We start from the raw sequence: 25,729 nt of genomic DNA on the forward strand, positions 1-25,729 counted from the left end.
ACATAAATAAAAACAAGTTAAAGATTTCTTGATATCAGAAAAATATTTTAAACACATGGTTGCTTCTGGATGAAGTTGAAACTTGTGACACAGAAAAATGCAGGCCATCTTCCCTCCCCATTAAGTAATCTATTTAGTATCTAAAAAAGAGTCTTGATATCTCACTCACCATACTCTTGACTTCATTACAGGTCATAAAATATGTTTCCTTCCAAGACACGACTGGACCAACCAAAACACTTTTGTAAGCAAAAAGTGACAGTATAAGACCTCTAAATATGAAAAGCTATTCCAGCAGAGTCTGCTAATGTACAGAAATATCAGCGTTCTGCTCTGCTTTATAAGGAACTCTTTGACAGACCCTCTGTAACTCAAAAAACAGAATAAAATAATTTATGTTCCTTGTGTATCTATTGGCAATAATACTTACACAATTTTAATGAATTTGCTGGTAAATCAATAGCTCTGTTTCTGTTCTGCATTACAAGTATTACTGCATGTCAAATAAATCATTGTAATGAAGTTTGATGAGCAAAGGGTTTGATGGTGGTGTTCCATAATTATAAACATCAGCAGCAAAACTTTTTCAAATCATGAAAGGAAAAGTGCTTTGATGATTGCAAGTAAATTCCCTGATTAAAATTACTTTAGACATTTCGGGCAATGGAAGTCTTCAAATCTGGCCTTGACCTTTGCTCTTCAAAATACATCTCTTCATTAGTAAATTGCATTACGTTTAATCATCAAATAATAAAGACACTGAACATCACAAAAGCCACAGTACACAGTTGATTTATTTATGCAAATTTTAGAGATGCAGTTGCTCGAGCCATTCTAAAGGTATCCAACTTCTAAGGAAAGAAAAAGCTGTATCAACCTGATGGAAGTATTTGCTGCCTTCATATGGAAAGAATCAAAGGACCGAAGAAATAAAGTATCAGCTGAAACAGACACCGCATTATCGAGACTATAAAACATGACTTATTTTCAAGTTTCTTTTTGACACAAGAGTTGAATTTAAAACTATAGCTAACACTGGGTCAGGTGCAGGACTCAATAAAAGTAAAAATCACCTTCACCATTTCTACATTTTTTCATCAGATTCCTCCTATCTGTATATCAAACAACTCCCTGAATGTCTTACATGCACAAAGAAACCAAATGACCCAACTAAATGGGTCTTGCTGTGAACTGTAAACAATTTAGGTGTTCCCATCAAATAATTATAGCAAACAAACCTGGACAGTAACATCAGAACAGATGTGCAAATTGCCTGCTTGGAAATAAACAGGGTTTAAGTCATTATCCAACAAAAAAATAGGCTTTTACAGGAGAAATCTCTTTTTTTTTTTTGGTCACTCCTTAACATCCTGAAATACTTCTATGTGTTCTCAGCTATTATGTTTATTGTTCTTGGTTACAACAATACATTCCAACTACACACCAAAGACATTTTCCCAAACTCACAATAACATGAAACATTCCCACTGCTCCTCCCTTCTTGTGTTTGTCCACGCCTCCAACCTTGCAGTGTGTAACCCTGAGGGCATTTTGGAAAAGGCATACCCAAAGAGCTGAGACTTCCAAACTTCCCCAAGACTGAGCATGAGATTTCCAGGATGTGACAAATGGCACGTGCTGGGAAGTAGCTGCCCTCTGCTGCATTAGCTCAACTGGCACATAGACAGGCTCAAAGAATTGGGAGCAACAGAAACCTAATAAAGAGACCTGCATTTAGGAGTATCTTCTCCTCCACCTTCCCGATCCACAAAGGCAGTACAGGAACTCAGTGCCCCTCTGGTTTTGTTCCTTTCTTACAGATCCCTCTGAGATTTGAGCAAGCACAAGAGCAAATCTCTCCTGAAAGCAGCATTATAAACAGTGTGATGATGACAGAGGAATGCTCCATGAAGCAAAGCTAGAAAGGGAATGCAGGGTTTCTGCTGAACTGTGAGAAGAGATCCAGGGTTCTTTACTAACCATAAGCCTGAGGGAAAAAACCTATGAGAGAATGCAGTTGCATATAAATGACAATATCTATCCTCTATCATGCCTGAGCACACCCACTCTGATCTTCAGCTGTATTTCAAAGATGCAGAAAAGAATTTAATGCTTATTCTAAGAGTTGCTCCTCAAGCTCAGTGTCCAGAAGGTTTCTTTCCAGAACAGCTGCACAGACAGCCCACCATGAGCCTTAAGGATGGTGCTACAGCTGGAGAAGGGGACACATTCTTCATCCCTGAGTCCATTTCAGGTGCCGTCCTACACATCAGACATAACCCAACCACAGTAAAACCTGAAGAACTTTTCTAGCATAAAACTCAGAATATACCAGCAGAGCAGCTGAAGACATTTCCCTTACAGATGAAATGTCAGTGACAAACAACCTCACTTAATAGGGCAGAATAGACACCCAACTGCAGCAACCCTATCAAGACAATAAAGAACATGATGTACAATGGGTTTGGGCATGAATTCATTATCACTGACTGCAAATACAATTCAAGCAAAGAAAACAGCCCTTGGAAAGAGGACCAGATAGATGGAGAAAGGCAGATATTCAGGCATCAGCTGAGATGCTGTCCCTGAATGCTCATCCCTGGGAAATTCAAATAAATAAGGGAGAGGCTTTGCTGGAGACAAGACTGGCCCTGCAACTGGCTATAAAGGCATGGCAGGCAGCTAATTCCACAGGGTGGGCAGCAGATTGGAAGGGATCAACAGAAAGGAATCTGTTGCTTTGTCTGCCAGAATACATTTGCAATACATCTTCATAAAAGTTGTCTCTTTTTTTGTCCTCCAACCAGTAATACCAGTACAATGAGAGACAAACTAAACCAGCTGCCCCTCCTGCCATGTTCAAGACATTCTGCAGAGCCTGCAGGCCAAATCTAGAGGTGAGCATAACCAAGGTTACAGGAAACCTACAGTGGTGTGACTCAGGTCACCTCCAAGAGCCCTGGGCCCGTGTGCTATGCCCACTGGGACTCCCTCCAGCCTGGTGTGGGCTTCTCTGTGCCTGTGGCTAATCCATAAATCTCATCTCTTCATGCCCTGCCTGAATTTGGCTCTCTGCATACAGACCCAAGTGAAGGATGTTTTGGGGAGCCCAAAGTCTGGGTTCTGACAAGAGAGCTGAATGTTAAACACGTACTGAATCCCAGAGGGGGAGCAGTGTGACTCTGGGAGCAATTAACTGCCATGTACAAGAGTGTAACTCCCAGAAGGGAAGGGACTGCTTCACTTACAGCAAATAGGACTGCTGTGTGTGTACATTAGTACATTATAGAACCCACCATAAATCATCCTAAAAGCAGCCACATTAGTGGGAGGTATTTGTGACATGTCACCTCTAGGTTAGTCCCAACTTCTGCCAAGTAAAGGGAAATCCTAAAGTTTTTCTGAGGTGGTTCACAAGGATATTTTGGTACCTAACCCAGGGGTACCCAGCTGCTGCCTCGTGCAGTCCCAGGGAGGAGGAGGGTGGCCAGTGCCCACGTGTACCCAACCCAAAGCTTTCCGTTCACCTTCCTGAAGTTGTGCAATTCTGACTGAAACTCCTCACAGCCTCTTGTGCACTGCTTCCAACATCCAGAATTGTTTTAAGTAGCACCCAAAAGTTAGCCAAGTGAGCTAACATTTTCCTTTGAACCTAGGAGCCTTTAGAAAGGTCAGTAAATTTTTATACAGTATGGAAGCGTGGTGTGCTTGCTACTTAACAATCCAGTTCTGTGCTGGATCTGTCACCACTACAGTAAAAAGTTTAAGTGTATCGTGTGCTTATAATAAATACTTTGCACAAAATTATTCATTCCACAGATGGACAAAAGGGACTTTAATGCTTACTTTGTTTGCAGAATGCTATATAAACCTTGCTAGTTACAGGCAAGAATATGGAAGCCGTTTTGTTCTATTAAATAAAGGAAACAAGGTTCACATTTTAAAATTAATTCAATGAAAACTATTAAGTAGCTGGCTGCGAACGCTTTGGGAATTTATATATACACACAGACATATACATTTTTACCTGATACTAATTTCCCTCCCCCCTTGCCTCTTAAACAAACACACTGTTAACCACATCATTCCCAAGGAATTCTGCACGGGAATAGCTCCAAGTGAAGATGGCACAGCAACATTCATTACCCAAATATTGCAGCCCTGCCACATCTTCCAGCAGGCACCAAGGCAGGGTGAGCCAGAGGGGTTTTCTGCCAGCAGATGCAATTTGATCTCTCCCACAGTCATGTTGGTTTAATACTAATAGCAGAGGAGGAACAGCCACAGCCCTCTTGTCTCTTGGCAGTATCAGCATCACTTTGGGGATTATGCAGACTTCTGGCAAAGGAGGGATTTCTGAGAGCTTCTCTGTACTGGGCTTTGCCTTGCCTTCAGCTCCCTTTGCTGGTTTCAGGGCAGCTGAGCTTTTGTCCTGAGCTGAGAACAGCCTGACAGCCCCACACCTTCTGCAGCCTGTTGTGAGCTTACAACACAAACCCAACCAAGAATTTTAACTGCTCCTTCCCCGCAAGGTTCTCAACTTTCCAAGAGCAAAGGTGCTGGCTTGAAGGTGTAATTTCCCTCTGAGATTACAGACTCTCTTTTATCCTCAACCACCTCTTTAGTTTTCCTACATAACAACAAGCAAGATGTGTGATAACGTTAGTCCTAAATATGCCCACAGCTACTGGGTGAGGCCACAAATGACGGGTTGAGCATCCAGCTCACAAGAAAGTTGAGGGTTTGAGAAGAGAGCTTCAGTTTAAATAAAGCCAATTGTTTATCAACAACCACAAACCAAAGTGACAGGAAAAAATATTAGAAAAAATAATGCATATAATTAGGAAACGTCAATGGTTTCTAAAACACTTTCATAGAACTTTCTGTATCTATGTTTCTCTGAGCTTCCAACAACAGATTTCTAATCTGTCACAGCACAAGTCACACATCATAAAAAGTAATAATAACATGGCTGGAGTCAGAGATCCCTGCACCACTCACAGCTACCCTACTGTGGAGTTTTTCACTCTCTCAGATGGTGCTTCCCATGGCTCCTATAGCTCTCAGAGCTTCATACTAACTCCAGATATAAATACTGACTTAAATTAAGACACTTGTATCAAGATGATAATTATGCATGTCTTTGAGAACTGTAAGGATAATGTATCAAGTCTTTTAGCTGGCATGTTTTATTCTACAGCTTCATCCCTAATTTACTCTGATGACCTGTTTACTCTCTGCATTGTGTATAGTCCACAATGGTTTAAATTACTCACCTGCTTGCACTTAAGCATTTGGCTTCTATAAAATTATAGGTAAGTGAAATGCAAATGTACTTTCCAATGATCGATGCCATCCATGTCAAAATCTCAGCTGGGTAAACACATTTCAAGCACACAAATTTATGCCACCTTTAACAGAACCATTTGCTGAAGATCTGTGAAAACCTCTAATAGAGATGTTAGTTTTTACTCCTGGATTTATCTAACAGTTTTTAGCACAGTGATCTTCCATGATGTATTTTGAAGCTCAAACTACTAAGCCACATGAATATCTTTAGTGACAACACAGCAACCTTTCTGTGTAGTCACATTAAAAGAGGCAGGATATGGTTTTAATCCAATTGGATTGAGCAAATGCAACACTTAGGTAACTGCAAAATTGTATTCAGCTCATCTGATTTCATTGGTAGCTCAGGAGTTCTCACAGTGACATCAACACCTGCAATTCTCAGGTGTACAGTGGGAGATCAAGCCAAAACTCCAGGTTATTTTGCTCCATCTTGCTGGGGCACCTTGACTCCAGAAACTTGAGTCACACTTATGCACAATCACACAATGTTTCAGCATAGCTTGTCTGTGTTCTTACTGCGATACAGCTCAGGATCCAAACAAAATTGAATTAGCATATCCAGGGAACCTTCCCAGCAACAACAGATTTACTTACCAAAATTACAACATACCCCAAGCATCTGAAAGCCAGACCAGATCAGTAAGACCATTAGGAATTTTTCACTACCCATAGGATAAGCATCCTGTTCTTATCAAAACCATACAGAATTTTAAGTGATGCTCTCTTTTCTGCAGTAACCATGTGGCAAACCTGGGAGATGCCCTTCAGCACCCAAGATACATCAGTAATTTAACTTCATGATACAAAATGGCAGGGAGAAGCAAATAAAGGAGAAAGAACAAGAGAACTATTGTTAGGATCATTTAGCTATTCAGAGAAAGAGAAAGAAAATTCAAGCATGTTTTCTTATGAAATAACAGTAACAATTGGCTTTGTCAGCTAATTCCCTACAGGTTTTATTGGTCTCCAATAGAGCCTTAGATGAAGAGCATCATGCAGATGAACTCAGTGAGTTGGCATGTGCTTGGGAAATCCAGCAGAAGGAAGGGAGATAGCTGTTTGAGAGAGGAAAATTACAGTGTGTGAAGGCACAACAGAGGGAACAAGAGGATAACAGGATGAAGTGATAAAGTGACAAAGGATCAGGGACAAAGCAAATTATCAACTTTCCTGAAGACAAAGCAAGAAATATTATACCCAAAGCAAAGGAACATTGGAGCAAACAACAGGATTTATTCAGGACATGATGTGATCTTATCACTGAAAGAAAATGCGGAAGATTTATCCCATCCATCATTTACTCACTAAAAAAAATATTAAGAAATAAAGAGCTTCAGCTCTTCTTGACTACAACAGAACTCAGATTTGCCTCAGAATAATCAGAGACAAAACCTGCACAGAGTGAAACCATAAGTGAACAGGAGACAGGCTTGTCAAATGTGAAACACTTTCAGTCAACAAAATTAATTTGTGCAAGACTGACACAAGGAAATAGAAGCATTGCTTTAGTGTTTATGCTTTGGAAATACTAAAGGACAAAACCCATGGAAATCTTCAATGCCGTTTTTAGAGCTGCTTTTCAGGGAGGAGCTGCCCTTTAAGTCTGAGTGACTAATGGCAACGAATGTAATCTGTTTTTTATTTGCAGTGCCAGGCTCATTTGGCTTGTGTAAAATGCAACCCTTTGTTTGGTAAACAAGCAAATTAAACTGGTGATCCAGAGAATCTTGGAAACTTTACTTAAATAAAGGAGCTTCTCTCTCTCAGAGTCATGGCTTAAAGTTGGAAGGTGTGTTTCCAGATTATCATGGCCTTTGCTGTCAAGATCAAATAGGTCAAATCCTTGTTGATATAGTCATGCCATATTAAAAATAGAAGTAGTGAATAAACATCTATTTATTCATAAAGAAACAGCCCCAGCTCTTTATGAAGCTGGAATAGTGCTGCCTGATGTATTATAACTTAATTAAAATAGTTACATCACTGGAAATACCCTCAAAAATTACAAGTATCTATACCAATGTTATGATAGGAAGACCAATTAAAAAAAAATAGGGAAACAGGGAAAGAGGAAAGAAAAGTATGCCCAGCAAGAACTGGGTAATCCCTCCAAAATATTGCTATGATTTGGAATCTTTGGAAAGATAACCTAAGACATATGTGACCCTTGGGGGAATATTCCATGTGAGAGGCTCCTCCCAGGCAGTGAACAGGCCCATGGCAGCCAGGGTGACACACTGGCACCCCAAAAGGCAGAACCACACAGCATCACCCTGCTCCAGCTGAACTGTGCCCATTTACTCACTGCCAGCCTGCCTGGAGCAGGAGTGCAGGTATTCCCCAGGATTCATGTGAAGCAGCAATCTCCCCGTGTATCCAAGGCAAACGCTGCTCCGTGCTGGAAAAGCTGCCTGTCCTGAAAGCAGCCAGAGACAGAAATGCAAGTGCAGCTGCTCGTGGCAGTAAGAGTGAAGTGCTTTGCTCTGCCCAGCTCTCAGCATCCCTGGGCAGGGCAGAGGCTGCAGTGACAAAGCCTGAGAGTTTTGAGTGTGTCCGAGGCTATTGCAAGGAGCAAGTCAGTGCCTCCCAGGCACTGACTATTTCCAGACCATGGAAAATGCAATATTGAAAACAACTCGTTGATTCTGCAGTTCTTCCAAAAAATAAATTATGCAAAAATGACACCCTCTGGCTGCCTGGACCAAGCTGTTCTTTAACATCTTAGACAGGACTGCTGTCAGGTACTGACAGAATCTGGAAAATGCTTGCTACAGAAACCAAAGGCTAAACAGCACAGGGACTCCAAGGACACTGCTGGCCAAAACACTTGTTTCTCCCCATCCTGCAGAACACTAAGGGAGCAGAAGCCGGGTTCCCTCTGCTGCATTATCAACAGCTCACTATGCTGAACTCCAGGCAGTTGCACATATTTAAATGCACAATTCAAGTTTAAAGGAGCTGGGGAAGATCTAATCTTGGCCCAGTGACACACGGGGTGAAGTAACCCGTTCCTAAAGACCAAAGTTAGTTTGAGAAACCAGCAGTCAGAAAACACATCTTTCCATCTACAAACGGAATAAGCTGTTACGAAAGCAGAGATGTGATAAATCTAGAAGCCCTTGCCATCATTTTCACAGGCCTACATTTCACAGTAAGGCTGGAACTGCCCTTGATTTATGCCCAAACAACACAAAGTCTGACAAATTGAAATATGCAAAATGAGATAAATTGAAGCAGGTTCCTTCTGAGTTGACACATCTCTTCTATCTCTAGTGAGTAACACAGTTGAGTACACATGTAAATCCATTTTATCTGCTATTTCTCATTGTGAGGTTAAGCTCAAGACAGCAATAAACTCCCTCCTGAGTTGTTTTGATTTTGTTGGTTTAAACTTGATCCTCAATGCTTGGATTTTTTTTTTATTTGATTATACACACTCTTTCAGGAAGGAATGCAGAGGGCTCTCTCCAGCTTTCAGTTAGGATGATGAGATTACCTTGAATTTTGTAACACTGCAGCTGATACGTTAAACTGAAGACAGATAGCCCCTTTGCCCCAAGGTATGTGTGATTTCTAAGAATCTACATATGCCAATATCACTGTTTGGATATTAACTCAATGCAAAAATCAGCAGCCAAAACACAAATTAGAGCTGGTGGTAAACCAACTCCCAATCTGTTTGGGACCGTGCAATGAGATCCCCCAGGAATTTGCTGTAATATTTTGGCTACTCTAAGCCTGCTGCCTGTGTACATGGTCACAAGCAGAGAGTCAAACCAACACCCTAATAATAAGCAAAATATGAAATACCATGATAGCTTGAGATAAAACTCTACCACACACTCATGCACTCGTTCTCTTTCCTTCACAGATAAATCATCAGCTGTTAGGGGCAGGGGGAATTTATACCTTTTTTATCTCCTGGATCTTCCCTAACCCAGCACATTGCCAACACCATGTTAACGGTTTTTGAATATGCCCCTGAAGAACAAAGATACTCCTTTTGCCAGATCCCAGTATTTACAAGCAAGCCCAAATCTGTGAGAAAATTCAATTGAACGCAGATGGCAGGAAATTCCTCTAAAATGACAGTGGCCAAATTCAAACCACAAGACATGAAAATAACCCAACGTACTAGACATGAAGAACATATCTTATAGATTTTTCCTCATGCAATTCACAATCTGTGATTGATTACTGGGAAGACAGACTGCAGATTTATTGGACTTCTGTAGAACAAGTATTCCATTTGCAACAATTAAATCTTATGTGGTTGAAAAATAGGTTGGAGGAACCAGTGGATGGCTCTGACACTGAGGAATGCATTTCTAGGTTGTCCGTAAGACTGTAGCTTGTTTAATTTTGCACTACATCCCACTGTGCACTGATTTGTTAAGTGTAATTAAAAGGATTGACTCAAAGTTTTTGTCACTGTATCAAAAAACTAGACTTAAGAAATATTATTTGTACTATCATAACTTAATTTTTTCAACGAGAGAAGCTGTCCATCTTTTTTGTGATTTAACAGTTAACTTAATCCTTTTGTGTCCGTAAAAAAAAAGAACAAGAAAAAGAAAAAAAAAAAAAGGTGCTACACACATGGCAACCTGCAGATGGAGGCTGGACAAACTAGTCATGCTTCAAACTCATATGAGGAGAAAGATAGGAAGATAATGTAGTTTCCATGCCAAAGAGACCAACTACATATTGGTGGCTGGACTAAATCTGGAAATCACTGAAACACCAGGAATGTGTTCTTCTCTCTGGGTCTGCTGTAAAACTCTGTGGCAACCTGAGGACAGAAAGGCTGGGTCTGATATCAGATAAATCCCACCAACCTGCATTACAAGAAACAGAACAGCCATCTTCTTTCCTTTTGCTTTGCCTCAGATTCAGGTGACCAGGGAATTCTGAATGGCAGCATGCACCCATTACATAGCAAATTTTCAGGATTATTATGGTTTGTGTCAATACACAAATGAATTACTTGCCCTCCAGTTGCGGGCACTCTGGTTAGCTAACTAGAGACAGAAATGTTATCAAGCAGCTCAGCAATACTAGGAAACATGGAAAGACCTTGCTGAGGAGAGCAGGGATAAGGCTTGAGGCTACAAATGGGCATCCCATCAGGTACACCACTCACTGCCCCTAGTCCTGCTTTCTTCTGACCACCCAGAGGAATTCAGCTCTTTCGGCCCCATTCCCTACCACAGCTCCTGTTAGGATGAGACAGACAGCAGAGCCTTCCTGCTGGCCCTTGTGGCAGGCAGAGGCTTCATCCTCAGCACAGATTGTGTTGTACACACAGCAGCAGACAGAAACCTGGCAGCACCGACCCCCAAAGCCCTCCCCAGCCTCTTCCCCTGCACATCCATCAGCGTTCACAGGAACTGTATCCTTGCTGAGGCCTGCAAAGGATACCTGTCTAACAGCACACAAAACAAACACAACCTATTCTCAAATTAAACACCATCTCCTCTGCCAGTCACTGGGAGTAAAGGCAGCAGTTGGGCCCTGATGAGGACTTGGCAGCCTCTCCCCCGGGCAGGAGGAGATAGACAGTGTGGATAATCTGTTCTGCAATAACCTGGTGAACTGCTCAAGCACAAGCTGCCCAAGGATGTTGTTAGGCACCACCAGCTATGCTGATTTTACGAGCAACAGTAAGTTCTGTGCTGGGGCTAGGAATACCTCTTCTTTAACTTGTCTCCAGGAACTTTTTAATATAGCTATGAGAGACTGGAAAACAATCTGCCTTGCAGACAAGCTTTCTCTCTCTCTGCCTTTATTCTCAACCTTCACCCCACACTTCCTTTTCCAAAATAATTCTTAAAACTCAAAAGTCCAAGGAGAGATCTATGGAAAGAATAGCAAAGACATGAAAACAATTATGACTCAATCATGAAAATATAAACAAGTCTGATTCTGATCTTTCAGTAAATTTATAGGGGTAGAAATACATCAAATTTATTGCAATTGTTACCAAATGACAGTGGAAAATGCAATATCCAAATTCTAATTTCTATATCCGCTCTTGGAAGGATAATCTGTCAGATAACTAAATTCCAATGCTTTAAAAGTGCATCAAAAGGGATGCCTGTGTAAAAAGGTGTTAGTGAATCCCACACACTTGATATCTGAACACTACCGAACCAGAGCACTGATCTGGGAGTAAAAGTAATGCTATTTTGACTCAGTCATCTTCACTGAAGCCAATGAAAACCCTCCCACTGAGCAAAATCATACCCTTTTAAGGATGACAAAGAAAATCTGGTGAAGGTTGGCAGGAATGTGATATGATTAACATCTGCCTTTAGCATCCATGAGAGAAAACTGGCTCTGTGCCTGACCTTGTGCTTTAGGTGATACAATTTTTCAAGACTTTAGTTTTTTAAAAGACTGCTGGACCTACTGAATCCCATTTCCTGACCCTGAATCTCTCTCAGTTACTCTGACCCTGTAAACTCACGCTCTAGCTGAACACAACTGCCAAAAAAGCATCGAGTCTTAACTTCAGGAGGCAAAGAGCCTTCATATATTCCAGGGATGCTTTACATCTCTTATTAAGAATTTATTACTTTTTTTCATTTTATTTGTTTGGACTCAGTTTCCAGACCCCAGTTTTTGCTATACTTTTTTTCTGCTACATTAAGAATCCTTTAATGTACAGAACTTTATTGTCATTAAGTCACTCAACTTTTCTGGTAAGATAAAAGGTAAAGCACTCAGGTCCAGGAATGTTTCTTCCTCTTTAGTGTACTTTCCTCAACTTGCAATGTTCTATTGGGAGCAGCATAAAACTCTCACCTCAGTGTATGTACTACCACTGCTGCCCAGAACTCAGAACCACCTCAAGAGTTCAGGCTTTCCAGGACAAGGTGTCTCTCCTACTGCCCCAGCAGTATACAATATCTAGCTGTGCTAAAATAATTTTTTCTGAATGGGTTCCAACTTGTCAAATGATTGAAAATGTACCTGTTATGCTACTCTGCTCTTGTCATGATTCAGCACTGAATCCACCTTCACATCCTGCAGGAAGTTCTATCAGCAATGGTTTAGGAGCTCCAGCCTCAAGTGTTAAAAGTTTTAACCACTGCACACACAAACCCTCTGGATCCACCTCCTTTGGACTTGCTACTGTCAATTACTCTGAGACAGCATTTTATCTGTTTAGCACATTTTTGAGCAGTATCACATGTGTGTTGGGGGGTTTATGGTTTTTGATTGTTTGAGGGTTTTTCTAAGAAAACCTCAATCCATTAACCTCATAACCTCAAGGAAATCTGACATCAGATTTCTTGAACAAGATGCACTTTCCTTACAGCCATGCTAAACTAACTGCATGCCTGTTCTTCAATACTTCATCAAATCATGATATTGCCAAATATTAAGTCCCATTAACTGTCTCAACACCATCCCATCTGTTCATTTTTATATGTTCTGGTCCAAAATCCGTATCATGCTACTTTTCACAGTGATGCCATCAGTAAAAATTTGAGGCATAAGGAAAAGAGCCAGTCTAGTGATGTGACACATTAACAGCAGTGTCCAACAACAGTCACAGAAGCCATGGCTCCTTAGTGCCAGAAACAAAACAGACACCCACTGATTTTGTACACAGTGATCAAACAGAAAGACAGCAGAAATAGGGCGTGGTGAAGGAAAGGAAAAGAAGTGGAGTGTGAGCCCTGCTCACAGTCAGTCTCAGTAGCTGCTCTATATCCAAGGAACACACTGCAGAGCAGCTGGGGCTGTCAGAACCTCTCAGGAAAGCTATTCTATGGTTTTAGTAGTATGATTAATTTTAAAATAAGATCTCTGAGATCCTCATTACCCTTTAATTTATTCCTCTGAAGCACCGTTTCACAGTGAGCCTTGTGACTCCTTCTCCCATGCTCAGCTCTGAGCACAGGGTAGCAATCTCAACCCCTGCCAGCACTGCAACTGGAGACAGCATTAGACATCTCCCAGCTGTGTGCATCAAGAGGATGAACTCACTGCAGACCTCTGGGGTCAGCCTGGGCTTCATTCAAACTTGTGCAGGAGTCAGCAAAGCCAACTGAGTCATAGGCAATCTGCTTCCCACAGAGCCATCAGCTTTTGAGGATGAAGCAGTTGCTACTGCTGCAACACTTGATTTGTGTCACACTTCTGATCCCATGTGACTCACCCCCACGTCCCCCTCTTATCCCTGTAGTTTCTTTGTCCCAGTCTGTCTCCGGGCCATGCTGAGGGCAGCACAAGACAGCTATGTGGCAATGGTTGTCCAGTCACTCACCTCCCACTGCTGAAGAAGAGAAAGCACCAGAACAGCTCCTGCCTCAGAGCAGACACCAGGAGAAGGAGAGGATCACTCCAGCTAGTCAGAGATACAGTAAGTATGGAGAGCAAAGGCCTATAAAGTGAAAAACTGACATTAGGTCTTGAAAAGCAAAGTTTCATTAATCTGAGGAGAGAAAGAATGGGAGATGCATCCTAGGAAGGTGGTTGGAGGGAGGAAGGCAAGTAGACAGCAATGATCCTACAGAACACACTGTTATTTGTTGTTTAAAAAGGGAAGCACAAATGTAAGTGAAATTAAAGACAGAAAGCAGGAAAACACAGTCTGATCAGGGAGATCTATTCTGTTACACACAAGTTTCTCCAGAAAATACAATCCTTGATCATATGGAGAAATCACTAGTAAACCTGCAGTACAGAGAAATTCCACTATGGCAGAAGGAGCATTTAGTCAAACAACTCTGACAGAATTTAGGGTACAGAATATCATACAACACTTCTGTACATAAGAATCAACAGGAATGTACAAAGGATCTGGGGACTCAGCCTCTGTTTCCCCACTTGCAAACAGGTAACTTCATGCCACAAGGGTAATGTCAAGATGAAAATGAAAAGGAGAGCCTGCAATACAAAAGATGCTGTGAAGAGTAGAGAATATGATTGCTAAAATGGGAGGAAATCTAGTGGACCTAAGACAAGAAGTACCACCCAAGAGCAGAAACAAAATGAAAAGGGTAAGGACCTAAAAATCATGACAAGCACTACAAGAGCTCTGCTGTGTTTGCAAAATTGCCTTGTTAAGCTCTGCAAGGACAACACACTTACTGTAAGTGATGTCTAACTCGTGTGTGAATCACCCCTCTCTCCATTACCTGCTCCTTGTGGAAAAAAAAAAAAAAAGAGAGAGAAAGAAAGAAAGAAAAAGCAAACAAAAGACAAAAAAGGTGCATACTTCTGTCATACTCTTCATACAAACTATCCACTCAGAGCTGTGCTGGCTGGACATTCTCAACACAAATACTTTCCACTAATGTTGCTCATGGTGACACCCCTTCAGCATCTTGCTGGAAGCCGTGTGGAGCAGCTGTTCTATCAGGAAAGGTGGTCAGTGGTTTTTATTTGCCAGGTTTTTTCCTTCTCCTGCCTTGACCTGCCCCCTGCCCAGGTACTGTCAGCACACCCATGGATCTTGGTAACCCTGGTAAACAATCAGCTATTACTAGAAAAAGAAGGATACAAATAACTCATCTGATTGACTGCGTAGGCAATACTCAAAACACGTTCCACACTCGGGTGAACAGAAATGCAACAATGCCTGTGCCCACAGTGGGTGGGATATCCAGGATCTCAAGCCTGGAGCCAAAAGATACATCCACTGCATGAATTACAAATTGCTCTTTAGGGAAAACAAAACAAAACAAACCCCACCTTTAACAAGTACTGATGATGCATATCTAGCAGAGGTAAAAAAAATTCAGAGCCAATTACAGATGCCTAGAGGGGAGCAGATAAAAGTGAACAGGAAATAACCAGAGGAATTCCAAAATGCTGTAAGCGGGAGGAAGATTTCTACAATGTGCTGTTCGAAGGTCAGCATGAACCAGCAGAAGCAGCACAGCTGCATTTAAACCTTCACACACTAGTGATGATCTCAATCACACGCTGGAGCTCTGAGCTCTTCAGGTGAGCTGGATCCATCAGCTCAGGCAGATGGCAGAGCCTGGCAGTGCTGGGGAGGTGGGTGATGTTACCAGCAGGGTTTGCTGTGACCGAGCACTGAGTCACTCTCCCTGGGGTGACAGGGCAGGGTTAAGTCCAGCCTACAGCCCTGTCTTTGGTGACAATGCCCCTCTCTGTGCCACACAGCAACTGTTTGATGGGACATCTGCTCAGCAGCCCCTGGAAGGGTCTCAAGGTCATGGAAATTCTGCCTGGTCACACTGCGGTGCTGGTTCAGTGGCAATTTAAAAGCAACATTCTCTCTCGAAGTACTCCTGACGCCATTCTCCTCTGCACGAGTAAACAACAAAGAAGTCATTTCAGTTTCTGTAAACATGTTTTTCTTCATGAGCTGGCTGCTTGGTGTGCATTACATGCCGTGCTGGCACAGGCTGAGATGTCTTACAAAAACGCTTTCCACTAATACTGGAATCTTTCTACTCTGAAGGAATGCTGGGTTGCACAAGAGAGGCATCAAGAATCAGTTTTGCCTTTTCCCCCACAATTTCAGATACCGAAGAATTGGTTTTATGTTAATTGCACATTCCAGTTTTACAAAGCCCTTGAGTGAGTCAAAATTTTAAAAGAACTTTTTTCTCTCTATTTTTTCAGAGAAGGAGAAGAAAATGATAATATTTAAATAAAGCTAAATGAGTACTTATTAGGTTGAAATAGAGAACACTGATTGTTCCAGAATGGAACAGCCAAATTCTGTTCTCACTCTAACTGAATGAATAGAATAAATACAGTGCATGCTATGAGAGAGAATGAAGAGAGATTTTTACCCTACAATTTTATATAAGGAATAGATCAGTAGGTAACTGGTGTGGGAACTTGAAAATAAAGCAGGAAAATACCTTGTTTAGCAAATGGGATGCTTTTCCACATCCATAAATTGGAGTTACGACTGACTCCACTCAAGTGTGCTTTCTTTCCCCTCTGGTCTTCTTTAGGCTCAATTCTTACAACTCCAATGGAGCTGGCAGACAATGATGTCCCTGACATGATTTTGATAACAACCTGTTAAAATAACTGTGTCATTTTTGCTCTCTAATAATGAATACTCCATTGGGGATCTCCTGTCACATTCTGATAAGAAACCCTATTCTTCCTAGAGAAGTGAGGAGAAGCATGCAGCACTTACTTCAGACTTGTTGTGAGCTGACAACTTAATATATCAACCAGAACTGCAGCTAGACTGTGGATCTCCAAATGCTGCTGGTTCCCAAGATAAATGTAATATCAAACTCATCCCTCCCCTGAGCTGTCATTCACCTGCTTGGCACAGGTTCTCCCACACACTCTGCAGTAACCAACTGATCAAGAGGACATTTCACAAATACAGGGACTGTGGTGTACTGCGGGCAGTGGATCATAGAAGGAATTGGAATATAAGGTCCATTAAAAGTCAGCAGGATTGTACTATTCCATTTAAGAAATGTAATTTTTGGAGCAGTTTTCATTAATGTGTACTTTACTGTCAGCCTCTATAGAGATTATCCATGTCCATAAAAAATCTTTATCCAGCCCTCTGTGCCAGAAAGTACCAACCTGGCTTCAGCTCCTTTGAAAACTAATCCAAATCTGTGCCTCAATTCACTACCCTGAACTTTACACTTAAATTCAGTCCTGCACTCATTCTGTCTAATTTGGGAGCACGAGAGCTTTTTACAAGACTCAGGAGAGACACCCACAACTTCAGATCTTAGGTGTCTGAATTAACCTTTGGGAAGTATCTTTGTCTTTTCACTAACTGCAGAACATGCCCACAGATCTGGCCTCTCAGCAGAAATGGTTTTAATTTTAAAGTCTAAATTTAGCTGGGATGCCACTAGTAAGATGTCTTAGTCCAGAGGGACTTTATGGTACATTTGATTATTCAACTGGAATATTTTTATCTCCACAATCACTGGCTCGTTTTGTTTGCTTTAAATTAATAAACACAGGCTACAGTTTTCAAACGCACGTTTTGCAGCGGGCATCTAAGGGGGGATAATGTTCCTTTCTGCGAAGCTGGCTTGTGCTGCGGAATGAATGAAGCCGGGGAGCGGCAGCCGGGCGCGTCTCTCCCCGGGGCGGAGGCTGCGCCGGCCCGCGAGCAGCGCCGTGCCGCGGCGGCCGTGCCGACAGAAAAAGGAATAAAAGGTTTGTTTTCCACCCACCCACAGGGAACGAACGGCCCTTGCTCTGCTGCTCACGCTGTCCTCGTTACCCACGGCCGGGATCAAATGCTTAGGTCGCTGTGTACATGATCTGATAACTGCAGGCAGGAGCTTTACAGCCCAAAGCGTTTCACGCTGCTCTGAGATGTCACAGGTACTGTAACTCAACTCAGCTCCCCGGTATCACCTTTCCAGCATCCATTATCTTATCTATTATCTTTGCTCTTTAGTCTTAAATGCAGTTAATTCCAGTCAGACTGCAGAATTTACTACAAAAGCATCTTATTTCTTGCGAGCACATTCTTTGGGCCACCGGAGTGCTTTATGCCAGATGTGCAGCTCTGTACACAGTAATGGGCTTCATGAATTATAAACCTTTATGAAGGAGTAAAACAGTCTCTCAACTGCCCCTTGAAACAGTGAATGAAAACGCAGTAGAAGAAACATCTGCCCACTGGGCTCATGTCCATGCTGTGCTAGAACATCTCATCACCAAGATCAGCTTGGCACTGCATACAAGAAACAGCTGTAAAATGCTGAAGGAGAAATCCTTGTTTAGAGTGCAATTAGAATGTGCTTTTCTTGCTTAAACAGATTGTGATGTGAAAATAAATATACACAGGAAAGCTCAGATTTACTGCTCTGTTAACTAGACAGGTCTCCTATGGCTTGGATCATTCAGTGACAGGCCTGCCCTCCCCCTACACTCCTCTCTGCTCTCAGCATCAGTCTATAGATGGGGACCACCGTATTTCAAAACATAATTTTCTGTCTTTTTGTCCTTTGGCATGATGCAGCTCCCTCCCTGCAGTTCCATTTCTTTGCCTCCCAACCTGAACATCACTTGTATCTCCTCCCCTCGGGAAGGCCACTGAATTCCCTTGGTGCAGATTAAATTATCCAGGAGACAAAGTCTTACACATGGAGCACGAACAACCCACAACAAAGGCCCCTGGGCAGCTGTGTACCTCTATAGAGAATTACTGGCTCCTCTTTCATTTATTCAGCAAAAGACCACCTGGGATCATCCCCAGTGTGCCTGCACACCAGACAGTACAAGAACATTAACTCACAGTAAGTCTGTAATGCCCAGAGTGGGACAAGCTGACTTAAGGCCGTGTAATAATTCCCTGAATGTGTCTGCACACCTAAACAGCCAACAGCACTTCAGGAAACCTCAGAGATGTCTCCTCTTTTTACCTGGGCAGAATGTCCTAGAAAAGAAAAGGGAACAAGTGGGGCTAAAAGCCTCAGCTGGGGACGCTTTTAATAACTTTTTGCCAAACTCAAAACTGTTCATATTCAAAGAGATACAGATAATGACAGTATTTTTACAGTTCAGCTTTTTGCTAATATTCACAAATTTTCCCTGCCACCTGCCCTCCATACCTCCAAAGAAATAAAGCTCCTCTTCCAGATGCTTTTGTGTGATTTTAGAAGTCTCAGTATATTCTTTCTTTCAGCACTTGATACAATATTCAGTAATTCATGGCCTAGCTGCAGCGACCTTATTTCTCAATTATTTAAAATATTTCCTTTCTCTTCCCATGAAGTTTCAACCTGAAGCAATCTGGTTCCTCACTCAGACTAAAAACAAAATACAAGGATCAGCTTGGATAAAGTATGAATGGAATAAATATACAAAAGCATGCCTGACTGAGTGAAGTACTTACTCAGACGGGTACTTGCTCATCCAAGGCCACAAGCTGCACCCATGATTTTCCAACATGTGTGCTGGTGAACAGGCTCTACTTTCAGCCAGGAAAAAAACTGGGACTTGCCCCGCAAACCATTCCTTTGTCAAGTACCTACAATTACTCCTTTTGGTTGTGGACTACGGACTGTTTCAGTCCATGGAACCTCAGAGGGCACAGGCCCATGCTACAAACTCAATGCAAGAGCACTCAAGGGCTGCAAACAAATGGAAATAGCAAAAAAACCTCTGTTCTATGTATCCATGGCTACCCTTTCTCAGGACTGCAGTTAAACTCCAGCCAAAAGGGACACTGTACAAACAAGGGGACAGCAGACATAAGCAAAGGCAGAGAATGTACCTCAGAGTAAGAGACCCCACAGAGATCTGGAACTTTATTTCAAACCCAGAGGTAACAGCTGACCAAGCTACATCATGAATGGTATAAAGGTAACCAGGGAATAATTAATTCCCACCTCCTTGTATCACAAGAAGATGATCAACAAGACTTCAGCAGAAAGGAACCACCCCATAACCACAGCACTGCAGCACCTCCTGAGACACCCAGGATCACTGCAGGCTGAGATGGGACTCTCCAACCACTCTGACAAGGCCTTTATTTCTGCTATCCCAAGTTATCACTCCTAAAGGAAAAGGGCTTTTTTAAAACTTATCTTCTGAGTTGTTTAGAAGCTAAGAAGGATAGAGCACACTGGGCTCCTGTCACCCACGGAACAGACAATATCCTCCCAGGGGCTGGTCAGTAATCACAGCTGTATTAACTGGCATCAGCCAACAGTTACCTTAAGCAATAAAACAGTCTCAAAGCTGGAAGAGTCCATTAGAGAGCAATTACTCAGAATAACAGGGAAGGTAATAATTTTCCATATCATACCTTCAAACTTTCAGACACATGGCACTGAAATACAGTACAGCTCAACTGTAAATCAACTGTGCATCACAGGACTATTAAATGCTTTCAAACTGTTCAAAAAGTGTTTTCCCACCGCTTGGTACAAATTGAATCAAGATGTATTCACAGCTGTATGGATATCAGAAGGAATAATAATTTATTTTTTCTCCATTTCAAAATCAATTTCTATTGGCGTATCTAATTTAATAGATTTTTTGGTCCAGTTTCACAGAATATGGCTGAAATGCAGGAAAGAAAAATGGTTGTTGACACTTCAAGCGGGAATCTTTAGTCATGAATGGAAGCTTATTGTGCAATAAAAATAAAAGATCCAAAAAGATCTTTAAAATAACATGTAAAGCTTTTTGGAAAGCTCAAAGTGATGAATTTGCTGCTTGTTTACTAAGAAAATCCAGCTTAGATTTAAGATGAAAGTGGTAGAGAAACCAGATGTTAGGAAAAATATCTGAATCTAACACAGTGCAAAAACAATTTAGTACTCATGTTTTTAATGATTCCCCCCCCACTTCTCATTCCATTTTGACTTTCCTGGAGCATGATGGCCTCTTAAAACTATCTTATCCTACCCTTAAAGGTCATGCTATAAAACTCAACTTTGAGTTTTATACCAGCAAATTGATTTCAATCCTGTGACAACTTTCCTTCAGGACAAGATATTACAAATTTCCTTCCCTAACATGTCATTGTATGTTGTGCAATCCAAGCAGTAAAACACTACTAAGCAGCACATGGATTATGGACCATTCCACTCACGTTCCTGTAAGGTGCAAAGGAGAGGAGGCACCAAATGGAAACATCATGTGGTAGTTTGTGTATAATCACAGTGTGTCAGCTTTTAGTGGGGAGTTTCACTAAAATACACCTAAGCTTTGAAAAACCATCAGAGAATATTGTGAATGCATATGTTCAAAAAACTAACTAGAAAAAACTGTGTTAGCCAGACAGGTGAAGGTCTATAAAACATGAGCACTAATTCAAGAAGTCCCCAGGCTGCACACTATTAGTGGCAGGAAGTTTGACTACATGCTTCACTCCTGCTGCTCTTCCTTCAGCATTTGCTGTCACTTCCACTAATATACAGAATATTGAACTTTAATCTAGTATGGGTGTTTATACATCAGGGAGCATCAATCAAATTTATCTGTCTCATGGAAAAGAGATTAGAAGGATCCCTAAAATGTTACCTTTACAGCTCTGCCTCAGATCAGACTAAACTGTGTCCAACCCTTCCCCAACAGAAATCTTCCCAGGCAGGTGATGATTTCACACTCTCTGCCCTTCAATACATCAAGCTCTCTCACAGATCTGCAAGGGCTGATCTAGCAGTGTGACAGTCCCAACCACGTCATCTCATGGTGCTAAGAGCCAGGCTTTCACTGTCTTTCCTTCCCAAGCAAATCCAAGTCTATCATCTCTTACTTAGCTCAGCCTTGCCTCCTAACAAGTAAAGCTGCAGTCAAACTTTGTGCCTTGGCACACAGAAACCAGGAAAAATTCTTCCCACCAATTTACTTGAAAATTATTATTATCATTACTAAAAGTAATTGTGAGTGGCAGTCATGTTTGCTGCCAGAGACATCCCTGAATTCACCTTTCAGCTCAGGGGGAAATACTGTACAGTGGCACTAAATGGCTGTGCTGGCTCTAAATCAGACCCCACCTCATTTTGCTCTGCAACATACACAGAACAGGCACAGTCATTTCATGGACCATTTCATGAAAACCAAGGACACACCAACTCCTAAACCACATTTCTATGATCCCAAGCCTTCATCCTGAAGTAAAGCATTACTAATCACTTGGTGTGTGAAACAGAAGGATTTGAGCTGCATCAACCTCCAATGAATCTGGGATCCAATATAAATCCTCCAGAAGCCTAAAAGCATCTGAATAATTTCAGGTAAGGCTTATCTTTGCCTTTACTACAGCAAGAAAAACAAAGTTCTGAACCCAGATCTCTGAGTTTTTCTTTAAAATGTACTCCTGAGACATACATCTCAGTGAGAAAAAAAAGAGAACTTCTTTACAAACATCTTTACAGTCTCCTTTTACACAAAGGCCTAAACCACTGTGCTATTTAGATATACCACAAATACAGATTTGAAGCCTCTATCATGGAATCATGGAATGCAAAAATAAACAGCTGAGTTAAAATTTTCTGCTGGAAAATAATCCTATTAAGTACAGGTGAGAAAACAGTACTACTTTTTGCAATCAATAGGGTCTATTTTCAACTTCAACAATTGATTGTGTCCATACAATCAACCACTACAGGACCATATGAGTGTTATGGGAGTCATGACAGTTACCTCAGCAGGGAACAAGTCCTCTGATCAAAGGATGTGCTCTTTTCCTTCAGTTCTCAGACAATCTGCATTTTTCCACAGTCATCAAGGTAACAGTTTCAGCCAATACATAGCACAATTAAAAATATTCTACTTTTTGCATTAACTACATAAAACAAATTAATCATTTTTAGCTATTTGTGATTTTATAATTTTACTTTTTTAACTACACCTTTGAAAAGTTGCCTCAATTTTTTTCGACTTTTTTTCTCTGATTCTGCACTTTCAAAAGGCACTTAAAATGCAGATCAGATTGTGTCTTTTGATACTAAGTTTTCTAGTTGTCACATTGCTTTGATTATTTCTAACATCTGGGATCAGCATGTTCCATTTCAAGGCATGAAAAAGTTTGTACAATAGAACAGTCAGTTCTGAGCAAGAATTCTGCAGTTTGCACTATTGATACTATGCACCTCAAGAGAGTCAAAGTGCACTGAAAGCACTCCAAAAGCACATTTCTTTCTAGCTTTTCTCTAATTCCAAGCTCTGAAGACGTAAGCAGTCAGCCAACAAAGCCTTCTAGCATCAGCTCCTAAATTCTACAAAAGGCACATTGGGTGCATCAGCATTTTTCTTACAGCTGGACTCAGGATCTGCCTGAGTGAACAGTGCTGCAGAGGTCCTCGTGTTTCTTTTGATGCATGTGATTTGCCTTGGGGGCAGACACTTGTTTCTGTGTGAAATAGTGAAGGAGGGCAATGGGAAGAGACAGCTTTAGTAGAAAAGCTGATAAACCATTCTCTATGAATTACGGTCACCAAGATCAGTCCTTTGGATATGCACTTTGCTGTTTTCTTTAATTCAAATTAGTCACTTTTCAATGCTGTTTCTTCTCCCATGGAGCCAAGGGCTCTTGAAAAACGCTTGTGAGTGGATGGGCCCTTTCTGCAACCATGTCTAGATGCCTCTCTTTTTCCCAACTGGAAGAACAGTCCAAGCCTTTCCACTTAAGCCTGGCTGAAGTTTACTGTCCTTGTCTCCCATTTCTTCTACACTGTTGTCCTCTTTCTCTCAAAAATGGCTTTCTGTGTACTCTGTGTCCCCAAGGATACCCACTGTGTGCTGTAGGTCTGGCCAGCTTCCTCTGCTCTGCCCATTTTTTCCCCTTCTGTCACCAAGCTCCAAGAATTACCTCTGCATGAGGAATGACCAGCCAGGCAATGGTGAGACCATCATCTTTTTAGTGACTTTCATCTTTTTAGTGGCTTTCTGCAGCCTGAAACCCCACACCCATGAAATTAATGGGTTTTATGCTTCCCTTATAGATGTTTTAGTTTTCTGTTGGAAGGTATTGCTCTTCTTCTACAAATGCTGCAGTAGTTCTATAAAACTTTCATTTTTTCAGACAGGATTACCTAATGGATAAACAAACCATTATTGTGCTGTATCATTGTGCTAGTAGTGACTGAACAAGCACAAAATCACATAGTCTAACTTCCAGATGCCAAAATGAAAATCACTTAAGCTTTCTGATTGCTGGAAAGAAAAAAAAAAAAGAAAAAAGAAAAAAAAAGAGAAAACCCACCAAACTTTCAGCAAGATTCAGGTTTTGGTGGTTAAAGTTCTTTCCAATGTTGTCTGCAGCACAATCCAACTACAGCTCATTAAGAAAAATATAATTTCTTTACTTGACTGGGTGCTCAAATGCCTAATTTGAGGATTTTTAACAGTTGTCTGGTTTGCAAGGTGGTCACAGCACACAGGGCTTCTACTGTTGTAGCTTGCACCAAGGATCTGCACTTCTGACTAACTGCACAGATGAAGCTGTTATGCCATCCATGCTTTCCAGCTGGGAGAAAAAACAATCTTAAAATCTATCTGAGATCATTGCAAAGCAGCTGATACCGTTCAGAAGACCACAAACATGTGGGTGAAATGCTAAATTTTCAATGCTCTTTAAAGAAAAAAGAAAACAGGAAGATGCCTATGAAAACACTAAGTGGGAGATATTATCTTGCCTGACAAAGGCTTGCACTGCAAGACCACTAAACTAAAGAAACTGAAAATATACCCTTTAGCAAAGAATAAACTTGAAATCAATCTTAACTGTCTTGTTTGCAAACGGAATCTGATCCTCATATTTCAAAGTAGCTGAAAATGACTCAAGACAAATTCACAAATCCAGTTACTCAACATGAGATAATGGAAATTATGGCTCTATAACTCATAAGGGATGCTTCTCAGAAAATTTCTGGAAAGTGCTGTACAATTATGGATGATGAAACAATGGATTTCTCCAAAAGACAGCTAGTGGTTTTATGTCTGCAGTATGTGGATGACAACATGAACATTCATACAGAGTTTGCCAGATCCTGCTATATTTGTGATGAAATCTCATCAATAATTAGAATGTTGTGTGTGGATGTAAGGGACATGCAGTGGTATGGATAATGCTGCAAGGGTGCTGTTAAAATGGCAATCTTTGCAAGAGCCTGACTACAGAAGGAAGAACTGTAAGTCATTAATAGTCACTGCACAGGAACTTTCCCTTATCTAAACAGACATTTCTGAAAACATTTATCTTTTTGGGAAATTCCCAAAAGGGGTGAAGGATTTGTTGTAGACATCACCTTGCTTCTGTGTCCTCTACCTAGCAAGAGGAATCACATTCTGAGAACTTTGCACACATCAAACTTGGGAAGATGTAAAAAAATACAGTGAAAGATCCTGCATTAGTAGCACAGCAGCTCAAATGGGAAAGCCTAATACCCGCTTTGGCACTGAGTTAACAGAGTGCTGGCTATGGTGGACAAGCAACTTTTTCACAGCCCTGCACGGCCTGGATATATTATTAGAGAAGGCCACTTTCTTACACAAAGACATGAAATGCTTTCAGCCATCCAATTGGGATAAAAGTTACAACTTGTTTGTATCCAATGGCTTTTCACCAAAGATTGCTGGAGTGCCCAAATGCAGTTACAGAAAATTAGAAGGGAGTTGTCTAAGTGTATCTGTGCTGAAGTAATGTTTTCATAGCACCCAGTATTCAATCAATTTGAATGCAGAGGCTTAGAAAATGATTCAAGATCTTTAAACTCACATAACAACTCCAAACAAAACAGAAATGCAAAAACAAAAAAGCCTTCAAGTGGCTGATTCTGATTTCAGCTGTAATTGCCTGATTACTCAGAGTCTTCTGCTGCAAGCCAACTGTAAGCTCACAGGAAGGTCCTTGCAGCCCGTTCAGCAGTACCTAAGCTGGCTCTGCCAAGGCTGCAGTCCAGAACAGCACAACTGCTAATTT

At 41.3% G+C, this 25,729-nt stretch overlaps 1 protein-coding gene across 6 annotated transcripts in view; it reads right to left on the reverse strand.

Annotated features, from left to right (window-relative positions):
* GLIS1 (GLIS family zinc finger 1) overlaps positions 1 to 25,729 on the reverse strand; it is a 178,763-nt gene that overhangs the window by 120,485 nt on the left and 32,549 nt on the right. Inside the window, exon 2 of one of the 6 annotated variants that reach the window (XM_064428913.1) lies at positions 13,631 to 13,747. The exons of the other annotated variants lie outside the window; for them this stretch is intronic. The gene's annotated coding sequence lies outside the window, so the exon portion shown is untranslated. The remainder of the gene's footprint in view (positions 1 to 13,630; positions 13,748 to 25,729) is intronic. 6 annotated transcript variants of the gene reach the window in all.

This window comes from Passer domesticus, chromosome 7 (assembly GCF_036417665.1).
Source record: "Passer domesticus isolate bPasDom1 chromosome 7, bPasDom1.hap1, whole genome shotgun sequence".
Lineage (NCBI taxonomy): Eukaryota > Metazoa > Chordata > Aves > Passeriformes > Passeridae > Passer > Passer domesticus.